Source organism: Ursus americanus, chromosome 33 (assembly GCF_024610735.1).
Source record: "Ursus americanus isolate L20-20 chromosome 33, mUrsAme1.1.p, whole genome shotgun sequence".
In the NCBI taxonomy this organism is placed as follows: domain Eukaryota; kingdom Metazoa; phylum Chordata; class Mammalia; order Carnivora; family Ursidae; genus Ursus; species Ursus americanus.
The window spans coordinates 24,639,715-24,652,858 of record NC_142159.1 but is presented as its reverse complement, the minus strand read 5'-3'; the positions used below and the strand labels follow the sequence as shown (position 1 = coordinate 24,652,858).

The window sequence follows — 13,144 nt, the reverse complement described above, 5'->3', positions numbered from 1 at the left end:
CACCACACCAATAATGAAAACATCTCAATGCATAATAGTAAACCATACTTTCTGTACACATCAATTGTTTTTCTTCTTTTGAAGGAAAAAGCAAAGTGTACCCTAATACATAACATATAATGGCTGTAATTATACAAAAGGAGTTTCATAACCCAAAATATTAATTTACAAGGGCAAGAACCTATATACTAAAACTACTTCCACGTGGGGGAAAAATAATTTGGATAGCCTGGAAAAATGTCTCAAGATGTCTCTCACAGGGAACTATCTTCTGAAGACTCTTTCTAGCCACATCTCCAAATCTCCAGAGCTCCTCTTAAGAATAAACACAGGCACTGACTCAAATAAAAGCAAAGACCCTCAAAGCAAGATTCTTTTGCCCTCAATTACTATTTTTCCCATCTTCTAAGTCTACTACTCTAGTTATTTTACAGGAAAAATGGTATTCTCTGAATTATCTCTGCCTTAACAAAACAAAACAGCTTTCAAAAACAACCTTCCATCTTTAGGGAATATTAGGTGGCTTTTAAATTCTTTCAAATTTCCACTATTAATAACTTCCCTAGTAAACTCCTCTGTAGAACTAAGCCTAACAAGGAAAGACTCAAGTTTTCAAGGTTTTACAATGAGAAGAGAGATTCTCCAATTCCAAACCAACACAATTATTATAAAAATTTTACAGGGCGGGTGTAGGACAATGATAGACAGATAGGGACTGTTCCGTTTACAAGTCAGTTTGGGGACAGTCATAATTACCAGTAATTTATCTTTTGCCCTCCTGTATCATCTTCCTCAACATCTCCTCTCATTTGTTCAACGATCTATACTAAACACTATCTATGTGCCAGGTGTTTGGAACTGAAGATACAATAGGGAAAAATTCAAAGAGTCCTTGCCCTCAATGTTCTAATGCCAAAAAAAAAAAGAAAAGAAAAGAAAAGAAAAGAAAAAAGCAAGGAACTGATCAATATGAGAACCATCTGTTTCTTATGTTACTAGGGCCAGACAGAAAACAACATATGCAAACAAACAAAGGATTGGTCCTCTTTACTTAGACAACAATAAACAAATCAACTTGCAATTACATGCCTTAAACACAGAGAAAATTCTATTTGGTCATGCCAAAACCATAAAAATTATCATATACTCTCTCCAAAACTGTTAGGTCAAATCTGACACCAGAAAAGACCTCTCCATGAGCACCTCAAATATCCTTAGGCATTCAAGAAAATATAAAATATTCACAACCGCCTATGGGAGACAGACCTATGAACGAGCAATAATGCTGACAATTTAAAGCAAAGTCAGAAGGGAGTAAGCATGTAGCACAGACGTAGATTACTTCCTTCTACAAAGAAATATGCTTCTAGATAGGATTTCAATTTTCTAAACATATTTCAAGAAAATGAAAAATTATCCTAGTGCCTGCAAAAGTTCTGCCTAGATGAATCATCTGCTAAACAGACAGTAATATACTCCCAAGTCCCTGTAGGCCACTAGTGTTAGCAAATGAAAATACACAAAGAGACATATTACTTTCTCCACTGGGCTTAAGTTTAAAGCATGAACAAGCCAATCATGCAAGAAAGAAAACTATCAGCTAACACCGTTGTTAAAACATTCCTCTTTGACACTGAAAACATACCAAGGTCTACTGGGAATCTAAAAAGAACAAGGAGCTTAGGCTGAAAACCTCTTAGATATAGCTCAAGGACAGACAACTGATGAATTTAAGGAAAAGATCATTCTCTCCAGGGTTAACGAGATAACCAGAAAATTATGTAAAAATATTATTTCAGTACTCAAAAAGGAAAGAAATATTAAGTCTAAATTGTATATTCAACACTACTCCTTACAAAATCACATACTAGTTTCTATTTACAAAGAAATTTGAGTTATTTCTGCCAAGAGTAAGCAAGAAAGAAAATTCAAGAAACAACAGAGAGGGCATCCACAAAATAAAATCCCGTGTGTGTACCCAACTTTCAGGTAACTAAGAACAGTGATACTCCAAAGAAAAAGTCAACCAATTACCATTTACATTTGGCTCTAAAATACAGTGCAACAGGGATGTATGGGTTTTTTTCCTCTGCATTTACCATACTAATCAGAATATTTTTGAGCCTCATTATACAATGACCAACACACAATAATAATGTGACATTTGAGGAAAGGGACCCAGAGAGAAACCAGATGTCAATGAGATGTGTAGTTGTCACTTCAATTTGCTAGAAATGATCTACCAATACAACAACAGCATTTTTGTTAACAATAAGGGGTTTACAAAGCAGGTTTCTGCCATGATCTCATTCAATTCTTTCTCTCAACAGCTCAGTGAAATGAACCAGACAGAAGTCACCATCCCCACCTTATATAGACTACAGAAGGGAAACGGAGAAGAAATCACGTGCATGAAGCCATACAGCCAATGATTCTGCCAAAGTAAACCCCATCTGATCTGATTACAACCTACTAGTCAGGTCATTATCTGTGCCCCCAAGGTCACCAGCTCTTCATAAGTGCTAACTTTTCCTGCATGCATCCGGGCTGATAAGTTGCCCAGATTTAGGAAACACACTCACTTTGCCCTTCCCTTCCCCAAAAGAAATTTTTGTCCAGTAACAAAGACAAAAATATTGAAGGTATTTCTGTCGATCCACTGCTCCATCTAGTTAAACAAAACCAGTAAAAGATACTTTAAAAAATTTTTTTTAAGATTTTATTTTTTTATTTATTTGAGAAACAGCAAGAGCGAGCACGCGTGCGCATGAGTGTGAGCCGGGGGGGTTGGCGCAGGGGGAGAGAATCCCAAGCGGACTCCGAATTGAGCTCAGAGCCCCATGTAGGGCTCAATCCCACGACACCAAGGATCAGTTCGGACCTAAGCCGAAATCAAGAGTTGGACGCTTAAATGACTGAGCTACCCAGGCACCCCTATAAGATACTTTAATAACAAAAAAAAAAAAAAGAAGAAGAAGAAGAAAAAGAAGAAGGAGAAAGAAAGAAAGAAAGAAAGAAAGAAAGAAAGAAAGAAAGAAAGAAAGAAAGAAAGAAAGAAAAAGAAAATCTAATCTAGAACATGTTCAGACTCACAACAGTCCATCTATTCACTGAACAAATGTCTACCAAATGCCTACTGTATACTAGTTACTGCTCTAGGTGTAAGGAAAGCAGCAGAGAACTACACACGAACTTCCCTGCTCTTGTGGAATTGATGTTCCAGGGAGTGGAGAAAGACCATAATCAAAAGAATGATATATATACAGTACATGGAAAGATCTTAAATGGGGAATCCAATGGGGGGACACAGAGTGTGGGAGAATTGCAATTTTAAATGACGGTGAAGGAATGCCTCAGGCTTTGCCCCGAGCTAGCGTGTTAGAGAAAAAGCTATGAGGGCACATGAAGGGAGATCATTCCGGCAGAGGGAGAGGAGGTGCAAATGTCCAGAGGCAGAAGTGAGCTGAGCACACTCAAGACACAGGAGGCCGATGGGGCTGCAGTGGCATGAGGAAGAGGGAGAGTGGTGGGAGATGAGTTCAGAGAGGTGAAGGGGGGCTGGATCCTGCCTTGTACGCCAGTGTAAGGACACTGGAGCCTTTACTCAAGTGCCACGAAGTGACATGAAGTGACTCCAATGACACTTCAGCCACTGCAGGGATCTGAGTAACAGAGAAAGACATGATCTCACTTGTGTTTAAGATCACTCTGGTCATTGGGAAAAAAACCTAAAGGGATGCAGGGGTTGCAGCATGAAGAGGAGGGAGGCTTACTGCAACAAGCCAGGTAAGAGGCAAAGGTAGCTGGGACGGACCAGCACGGCAGGAGCAGAGAAGGGGAGGAGTCTTATTTTCTATGTATTTTTAAGGCAAGTGTCAAACTGGATGTGCTGACAAACTGGGAGGTGAGGTGTGAGGGAAAGAAGTCAGGAACAACTCCAAGGGTTCTGGCAAGAGCAGCCGATGATGAAGTGGGCATTATATAAGTTTTGGAAGAAAGATTAAGAGCTCAGGTACGAACATGCTAAGTTTGAAAAGCCTATAAAAACCACATAAAGTTTTTCAGTAGGCAGAGGTCCAGGCTGGAGATAAAAATTTACTTTTTAATTTAGTTTTTAAAGCCATGAGATTGAATGAGATCAGCAAGGAAGTGAATGTGCATGGTTTTTCTGATAAAATTTTTTAAACCCACAAAAACCTTTATTACTCATGCTGGAGTAGAGTGGATATTCAAAACAGACCTACAACTTATACATTTCTAAAAGCAGTACCCCTAGGACTCATTAAAAAAACATATATTCCTCTCACTAGTTTCTACATTTATCAGGTTGCACTTCATCATTTTATCTTAACTGGTAAAATCTGGTCAGCTGGTCTAGCTGTGTTCGCAGCTAATCCGAGTCAAAGGCCTTCAGGAACCAGTGACACAGAAGTACTCTTCTTAACTTCAGTTACTTCACCTTCCACATAAACATCATTTGCCTCTTCAAAGTGAAGCCACCAACCGCCTACAAACCCCTCAACACTACTTATCAGAACCGATTCAGATAAAGTGCCAAAATTTCTGTCATGCTCAGGGCCCAAACCTCACTTTAAGAAAACCATTTCCTGACACTATTTAAGCAGTCCCAGCTGGACTGAGAAGCCAAGACCCAAGTTCTTGCCACTGCTATGTACTGAACTACCTTGGGCAAATCACTCTACCTCTCTGAATCCGTTTCACTGCTGTGAAACAGGGACCATCACCTGCTACTTCACAGAGCTGCTATGAGAATTAAGTTAATTAAGCAGACCATATGAGTACGCACTTACAGACTGTGAAGTGCTTTACAGATGGAAACTCTCACTAGTAGATAATACCCAATAATATATCTGCTATGCAAGATACAAACGTAGCCAAACATTATCCCCCACCCTCAAGAACTTAGTATCTCTTGTGGCGCGTGGGGGGGAGGATTCTGTTGTACAACCGAGAACTAAATCGTGTAAAATGGACTACAAATGACAAAAATTAAAAAAAAAAAAACTCTCTGGGATCATGTAAAACTCACTTATCCATGAAAAGTTGCCACTCCTTCCTGAGTTCTCACTCCCTGAATGCTAATAACTTAAGCCAAATTCTGTAGGACACTTGACTCACCAAATGCAGCTAGTGAAGTACAATTAATTCTTCCTCGTTCAGCCAGATCAAGAAATATTTGTGTTTGCTAAATGCCCCACCACACACCAGGCATTTTGCTCAGCTCTTAGGGTCTACCAGTCATATCCTGAATATCTCTATAATTTTACCCATTGCTCCTGCTGATTCTAACAAGGCATCATCATCTTTCACACAGATTAATACAACTGCCTTCTAACTGATCTCTGTGACTAAAATTTTGCTTGTTTTTGCCTTCCTTCCAATTCATCCTGCAATGCAGCCAGCCAGCATGTCTGACACTGCACCACTTTTTTTAAACAGCTTTACAGAGATATAATTCACACCCCCACACAATCTAGCCTTTAAAATAAGTACAATTCACTTTCCGCCATTCCTTTCCAAAGACTGTATAGACCTTTACCTTCTGACTGCCCCCTCTGCTTCTCCAGCTCCATCTCCGCCTCTCCTGTATGCTCCAGCCACCTCAAAGCACCTCCTTCCATCTCAGGAACCCACGAGCTTAGAAAACGCATCCCTTCCCCTTGGTCTGCCTAACCTCTGCGCACCTTCAGGGCTTCAGGCATTTCTGCTGCCTAACTCCAGGAAGGCTCCCACTGTTCCCCATTCTGCCTGTAAAAGGGCCCTTGCTGATCCCACTACCATCATCCATTGCTAACCTGTGTCCTTTCTCCACTAACTGACAAGGACCATGGCTATCATATCATGTTTACTGAAACAACTCCGACTAAAGCAATTTCCTCTCTGTATCAAATCCACTGGAGAGTGTCAACCTCATTAGCATTTGACCATTCAGCATCCTGGGGCTGAACAAACATCCTCCTTCTGGGAAGGCTGCTTGACTTTGGCTTACCTGGCAAGGTCCTCTCCTGGGCCTATCTACCTGATCCTCTGCCCCCAGTACCCCGCCAGCCAGAGCAGGAGTTCTACAGGGCACTATGTGGGGTCCCTTTCTCATCCTCGACTTCCATCATACATGTCCATCAGCCCACAGGCAACACAAACACACAGGTGATCCACAAACGTACATGTCTACCAAACGTCAGCACAGTGAAAACTGTCCACCTCAAGTCTCCTCCTGCAGGGCTCAAAGGTATCCCCAACACATCCAAACTAAAGGCACACTCCGGCCCCAAATGAGCCCCTCTTCTAAATGGTCTCTTCTCAGTGACTGGTGCCCCTGCCCACGCTTGTTATGCAAGCTGGACACCCAGGCAGCATCATTAGCGCCTACCTCTCATCCTGGCATCAACAAATCCTGTCACTGTTACCTTATAAATTTCTCTCAACCTCCTCTACTTCAGGACACCTCCAACACCACAACCTCAGTTAAAGTTCCTAGGATGGCTTTTCTGGACCACTTCAACTGGCTTCTCCTCAAATACACTCCTACGAACCCTTACAATTCTCCTTCTACACTTTATAGCCAGGGTGCACGCACCTTTCAAAAGGCTGATGTGATTATGTAAATCCACACCTTAAAAATGGTCATTGAATGACTTCCCACTTCTGTTAGCTAAAAACCCAAATCATAACATGATCTGCAAGGCCCTTTTACTTCTTTCTAATTTTTCCTAAGTTATCTCTACCCCCAGGGTGGTGCTTGAACTCACAACTCCCCAAGACCAAGAGTTGCACGCTCCTCTGACTGAGCCAGACAGGTGCTCCAAGAGCCCTTTACCTTTTTACCTTACTCATCTCGCACCACTCTGGCATTCCTTCCCTCAGCTCCCTGAATACACCACACTCCCTCCTACCCGGAGGGAGTACTGCGCTCAAGTTCTTCCTCTGGTCTGTGATGCTCCTCTCCTTTCTTGGCCTAGGCATCTCCTACTCTTCCTTCAGGTCACAGCTCAACAGCAACTTCCTTGAGATGTCCTTTCCTGTCCAAAATGACTAGGCTAAATCCCTTTGCAACACTTTCCACAACTATAATTTCACATTTATTTGTGTGATTTGATTAACAGCTATCTAGAAACTAGACGCTCCATGAGAAATTGACCCTTGACTTTTGTTGCCGTCTGTTGTACTCTCAGATCCTGACTCTGGTATATCAAGATGAGCAATAAATTACCTTTTCCTGCCCTCCCTTTCACGCATGAGCTAGATAAGTCAAGAGAGCACTATGATAAGACTTTTATTTGGGAAAGAAAATATTTCATGAGCAACAAGTGATGCTTGGGCTGGATCATAAACCAGAATAGGGTAGGGACGAGCAAAAAGATACAGAAAACATCCCAGGTGCAAAAAAGTACAGTAAGAAGAGCGGTAGATTAAATCACCATCCTTAAGGGGAACTACAGGGAAAAACCAGTAGGAAATAAGCTTGGGGGGATGAGGGGGGATAGTTAATGGAGGCTCCTAAAATAATAAAGCAGCTAACTAACACTCACTGAGCACTTAATCATGCACTAAGCATTTTACATGTTAATTCATTTATTCTTCTCTAGATTAATAATTGTTCAAGAAAAAACATATATAAACCAGGTCATATGATCAACCTAACTCTATTCAGTAGCTACTATTGTTACGTACATTTTCCAATGCGAAAGCAAGCACAGAGAAGCTGAGCAAGGAGACCAAAATCACACAGTTACGTGTTAGATCTAGAATATATACCCAGGCTGCAGACTCCAGAGCCTATAACTCTTAATCACGAGGCCATACTGCCTTAAATGCCCATCCTTAAAATCCAAGTTATCCAAAACAGTAGGCTAAGCAAACAGGGTGTCATTGCAGGCTCTCGAGATGAAAATAGCATTTTGGAAACATTCATCTTGTCTGACTAGAGATATTTTCCATTAAGAGTTGTTAGTTCCATCTGAACAAGCTTGCTTTCAAATCCGCTATCTCTGAAAGCCTAGATCAGGAACCAAAGCACCTCCAGAACTTCTGCCTTTGCCATTTCTGCATTTAGCATTCTCCTTTAGGAACAAAATGAGATGGTCCAAATGCGGAAGACCCAAGAAAGCTACCCCATCTGCTGGGTCCTGCCTCCAAGAGAAGCAGCTGCAGCCAGCATGCAAAAGAACACCAAAAAGGCATGCTACAGCTGGGCAACTTGCTTTCAAAGGGAAACCAATTTTCTTCTCCTGTTCCTTTTCATATCAACATCCTGGGAGAGAAAATGTAATGACTTTTGCTCTGAAAAGGGAAATGTCACTCTAACACTTGTCCTCACTGGGTAAGAAATAAGGTATTCTCGTAAGCAGCAACCTGCTACAAAGAATACCTCAAAATATGGCAGAAAAATCACTGACGAACCTGCAAGGTAACACTGAAATACGGGGTCAGCAGGTCTGTGAACCCATGCAGAAGTAAAACTGTGTTTTATCTGAAACTGATGTGGTACTAAGAGTAGTTCTTCTGTGTAAAAATAAATGGGTTGTGAAATTCTTCCACCTGACAAACCCAACAAAATGACTGGCTCTACATGTCCCTCCAACAATTATCTACATTTGGGGTTAATGAATATTTAAACTCAATCAATTCTGAGTTCATATACTCACTCCCGGAACATGTATCTCATTGAAAGAACATAAATAACTGAGATGGGATGCACTAGTCAAATTCAAAGAGGGACCTCTGCGGTATCAAAACAGAGGGACCTGCGGAATGAATGGCCCTTATTCAGAAGTGGATGTAATGCTTAGAGTAACACTTCCTCCCTCAGAAGCTTGGGGGAAAAACTGGAAGAATGGAGATTAGTGGACTCTTGACAATTAATTTCTTCCAAAAAGACATAACAATAAAAAAACAGAGGACCTGAAAAGGGTGGGGAAAGCACCCAAACCAGCAAAACACTAGATTACAATTAACAACTCATTAAAATTAAATAACAATATATAATCTTTTTATTTGAAGTAGGAATAAGGAATTCCCAAAGATGAGGTGCCCAAGAAGGTCTCCATAAATAAACAAGTAAACAAATAAATCACTAATTACCCAATCAATCACCCCTTTCTTTAAAGAACACACAAACACGGATAGCTGGGTGGGTCAGTCGGTTAAGCGGCTGCCTTCAGCTCAGGTCATGATCCCAGGGTACCGAGATCGAGTCCCACACTGGGCTCCTTGCTCAGCAGGGAGCCTGCTTTTCCCTCTGCCTGCCACTCCCCCTGTTTGTGCTCTCTCTCTCTCTCTCTTTCTCTCTCTCCTCCTCTTTGACAAATAAATCAAATCTTAAAAAAAAAACAAAAAAGAACACAAACTCATTCAATACAAGCAACTGCTTTCCTATATTGTTAAATGTGAAGTTCTACCAAATACATACAGAATTCTTTGCCTTCCACACTGCCTACAGTTGTGTCACTTCTGCTCAGTGGGTTAAAGAAAATTCAATGGTCACTCTAAAGAAGGCCTTCTCAGCTGTGGCACAATAAACATTTGGCACCAGATCGTTCTTTGTTGCGGGGAGGCTGTCCTGTGCATTATCCCTGGGTCTCTTCCCATGTAGATTCTAATAGCACAACCCTCTGCTCCAATCAGGACAACAAAAAAGAATTCCAAATATTGCCACCTATCCTCTGGGAAGCAAAGTTGCTTACAGTTGAGAACCACTGCTTTAAACAAATAAAATTATTTGTCTATCACAGAGATTTCAAGGGATTAATAAGCATGTGTGTTGCTTTGTTCATTTATGCTTAACTAATATGCAATCCATAAAGGTAACACTATTACAAAAACTATAAGATGGCATGTTCTTTGTTCTCTGAAATAAGCTAGACTAATTCAAAGCATTGCCTGAAATAGTAATTACACAGGTGTCTGAAGCTGAATTAGGAAAACAGAAGTAACATATCCTGAAATCTTGATGTTTCCTGGCAAGCCCTGAAGGTTGTTAGGAGTAATATTTCTCATCGGTGACTTGTCTGATTATGGGGTCGAGTGGATGTTTCTGTTATCATACAATTAAAGAGAAAACCTGATGTCCACAATGCCAAGTACAAAGGAAACCAAATGCCTATGAATCCAAGACCCTGATATGAAAAGGGATAGAATTCCTAAACTCACTTTCCCAAAGCACAGCCATAAACAGAAAACTAAGCAGATGGATAAGTAAACTACAGTACATCCGCACAACAGAATATTATTCAGCAATAAAAAGTAAAATACTGATACATGTTACAACATGGATAAAACCTGGAAAACATCATGATACATGAAAAAAAAAAAGCCAGTCACAAAAGTGCACATATCATATGATCCCATTTATATTAAATGCCCAGGAAAGGCAAATCCACAGAGACAGAAAGCAGATTAGTGATGGGGGGGGTGGTCATGACACTGTTATAGTTATGGGGTTCCTTTTAGGAGTGATAAAAATGTTCTAGAATTGACTGCGGTGATGGTTGCACCTATCTGTGAATATATTAAAAGCCCTTAAATGCATAATTTAAATGGGTAAATTATATTTCAATAAAGCTATTCAAACACAGAAACAGCAGTGTTACAAACGAGTAAGAGGAAACTCAAGCTTTACTACAGCTAAGAAAAAAGATACATCTGGCTAAAATAAGGAGGAGCTTTTACCTCTGCAATTGAGTAAAACCACCTCTTAAAGCTGTAAAAGCATAGTTAATTAAACATACAGAAGGAGAAGTTTTATTTCATGTAATGCTAGGAATGAAAGAGAACATTCTTTGGACCACAATATTCTTTAATACACAGGAATATGTGGTCAGGTTTACCATATCTACCCAACATGTGCAGAAGTAGGTAACTTGGACAGGGTTGCTCTAAGTCTGCAGAGCTCCAAGATTCAAAGTAATTCGCAACCATGGCACAAAAGCACTCAGCGTTTGATGAAAGGTAATGACAGGGTGAATTTTATAGTTAATACAATTACACTTCACACACATTTGAAAAACCAAAAGCACTCATAATGCACTTCTAATCCATGGGTACAAATTATATCAAGGGAAAAAAAGAATCATAAAACTCACTGGAGCAGTCCTTCTAAAAACACTTAGAATCTGAGTCTTAGATGAAAAGGAAAAGTAGCCCTGACTAAAAGCAGAGTCTAAGCCAAAACTCAACTGGCCATTTTCTATGTATGAGCTATTCTAACTGGGCGTGATTCTCTCTAGGTTGACCACATTTATTACCCTGCCATCTTTGTTAGCCTGAGGTCAGAGAAAAGCAGAAGAGCCACCGGAATTACTCAATTGCAGATGCAGGCAACCAGTGACTGAGGAGCAAGTACTGGGAGTCCCATGGCCTGGACCACAATACTTAGATGTTGTAGCTGTAACACTGATTGTCAAATAAACACAAAGTCCAGAGCAGACTCTTGGTTACTTCTTCCACTAATTCAGCAAATATACATGTGTGACCAGAATACACAAAATCTCTAACCTCAGAGAGAGCTGAGAGTTAGAAAGGAGAGAGAAAGCAGGCAACAAACAAGAAAATACATAGTATATTACCTGCTGGTAAGTGCTATGGAGAAAAGCAAAGCGGAGCTAAGGGGATGAAAGGCTGTTAGTTTATTTAAGGTAATCACTGATAAGGGGTCATTTGACCTAAAGAAAGTAAGTGAGCAAGTTGTGTGGTTAGCTGGGTTGGAAAAGCATTCCAGGCAGACAGAAAAGCAAGGACAAAGGCATGGGACAGAAGCATGCGTGGCATATCCAAACAGTAGCAAAAGGCCAAGGTGGCTGAAGCAGTGAAGACAAGAAGGAAGCCAGAGATGAAGAGGAAGCTGGGAGCATTTACTGAAATAAGAGAAAAGCCATTGTAGGGTCTTGCATAGAGAAGTTAACTATCTGAGTTACATTTTAACAGATTCCCTCTGGCTGCTGTCGAGGTAGGAAACCATGGATTCAGGCAGGCAGTGCTCATGTATGGGTGCTAGAAGAGGTCAGAATGTAGACAGGTTGTTCCAGGAAAGCCATCATAATATGTTGTCAGATTGGTGTAGTATGAGACAAAGAAGGGGCCCAGAACTAGGCCTGAGCAACTGAGCTGTCATTTCTGATCCTGGGCCAAGAAGGAAAACTGGGAATTCTGTTTGAAACGTGTTAAATGCCTAGTAGATAATAAGCAGAGCTGAGAGGTCAGAAAGGTCTGGGCATGTAAATCTAGGAGTCCTAACCATACAAGTAGTACCAAAAATCATGAGAAAGGATGGTTGAAATATGGGGATAAAATACTCAAGGTGGCAAGAAAATAGTTTGCAGCAAATAAGACACCACTGAGAGGCCAAATAAATTTGTGAATGACCAGTGAGGCTGCAGTGACAGGATGGTGGCAAGATTGTAGCAGGACCATGTTCTGAAAATCCCAAAATGAAAACAATAGATGGTTTATTCACAGAGAAACCCATACATTCGTAACAGTTGCCTATAGACAGATTCCATATTAATGATGTTACCAAATGCTGCATTTAATAAAATCTAGGCTGCTATAGTCTCAGCTGGTTTCTACTCTAGAAAGACGAAAGAAAGGAACACCCCCCCCCACCCCGTTTCAAAGAGAAATACACCTGTTGTCCAAATGAAGACCTGGGGGTGGAGTATGCTATTTGAAAGGTTCTCACCTTGCAAATTAATAAAAAAGAATTATGGATTTTATTTTTTTTTTAAGATTTATTTATTTGACAGAGAGAGCCAGCCAGCGAGAGAGGGAACACAAGCAGGGGGAGTGGAAGAGGAAGAAGCAGGCTCCTAGCGGAGGAGCCTGATGTGGGGCTCAATCCCGGAACACCAGGATCACGCCCTGAGCCAAAGGCAGACACTTAACGACTGCGCCACCCAGGCACCCCAGAATTATGGATTTTAAAAATTACTACCTTAAGTAACATTTCTGAGGCTCTAAAGTGAACACCGTAAGGTCCACATGAAAAGAGAGAAAGAAAACATGTAGTGATTAAGTATATGAATTCAAAACAGAAGTTCAATTCCAGAAAAATGAAGTTTAATAGGCTCATTAGTGATGTTTAGTTGGTGTCATAATTTGAATCCTAAAGAAGAATTGGTAAGTCAAA

General features: G+C 40.7%; 1 protein-coding gene across 4 annotated transcripts in view; it reads right to left on the bottom strand.

Moving 5' to 3' along the window:
• Positions 1-13,144, bottom strand: part of RERE (arginine-glutamic acid dipeptide repeats) — a 409,563-nt gene that overhangs the window by 257,838 nt on the left and 138,581 nt on the right. The gene's annotated exons all lie outside the window — the stretch shown is intronic.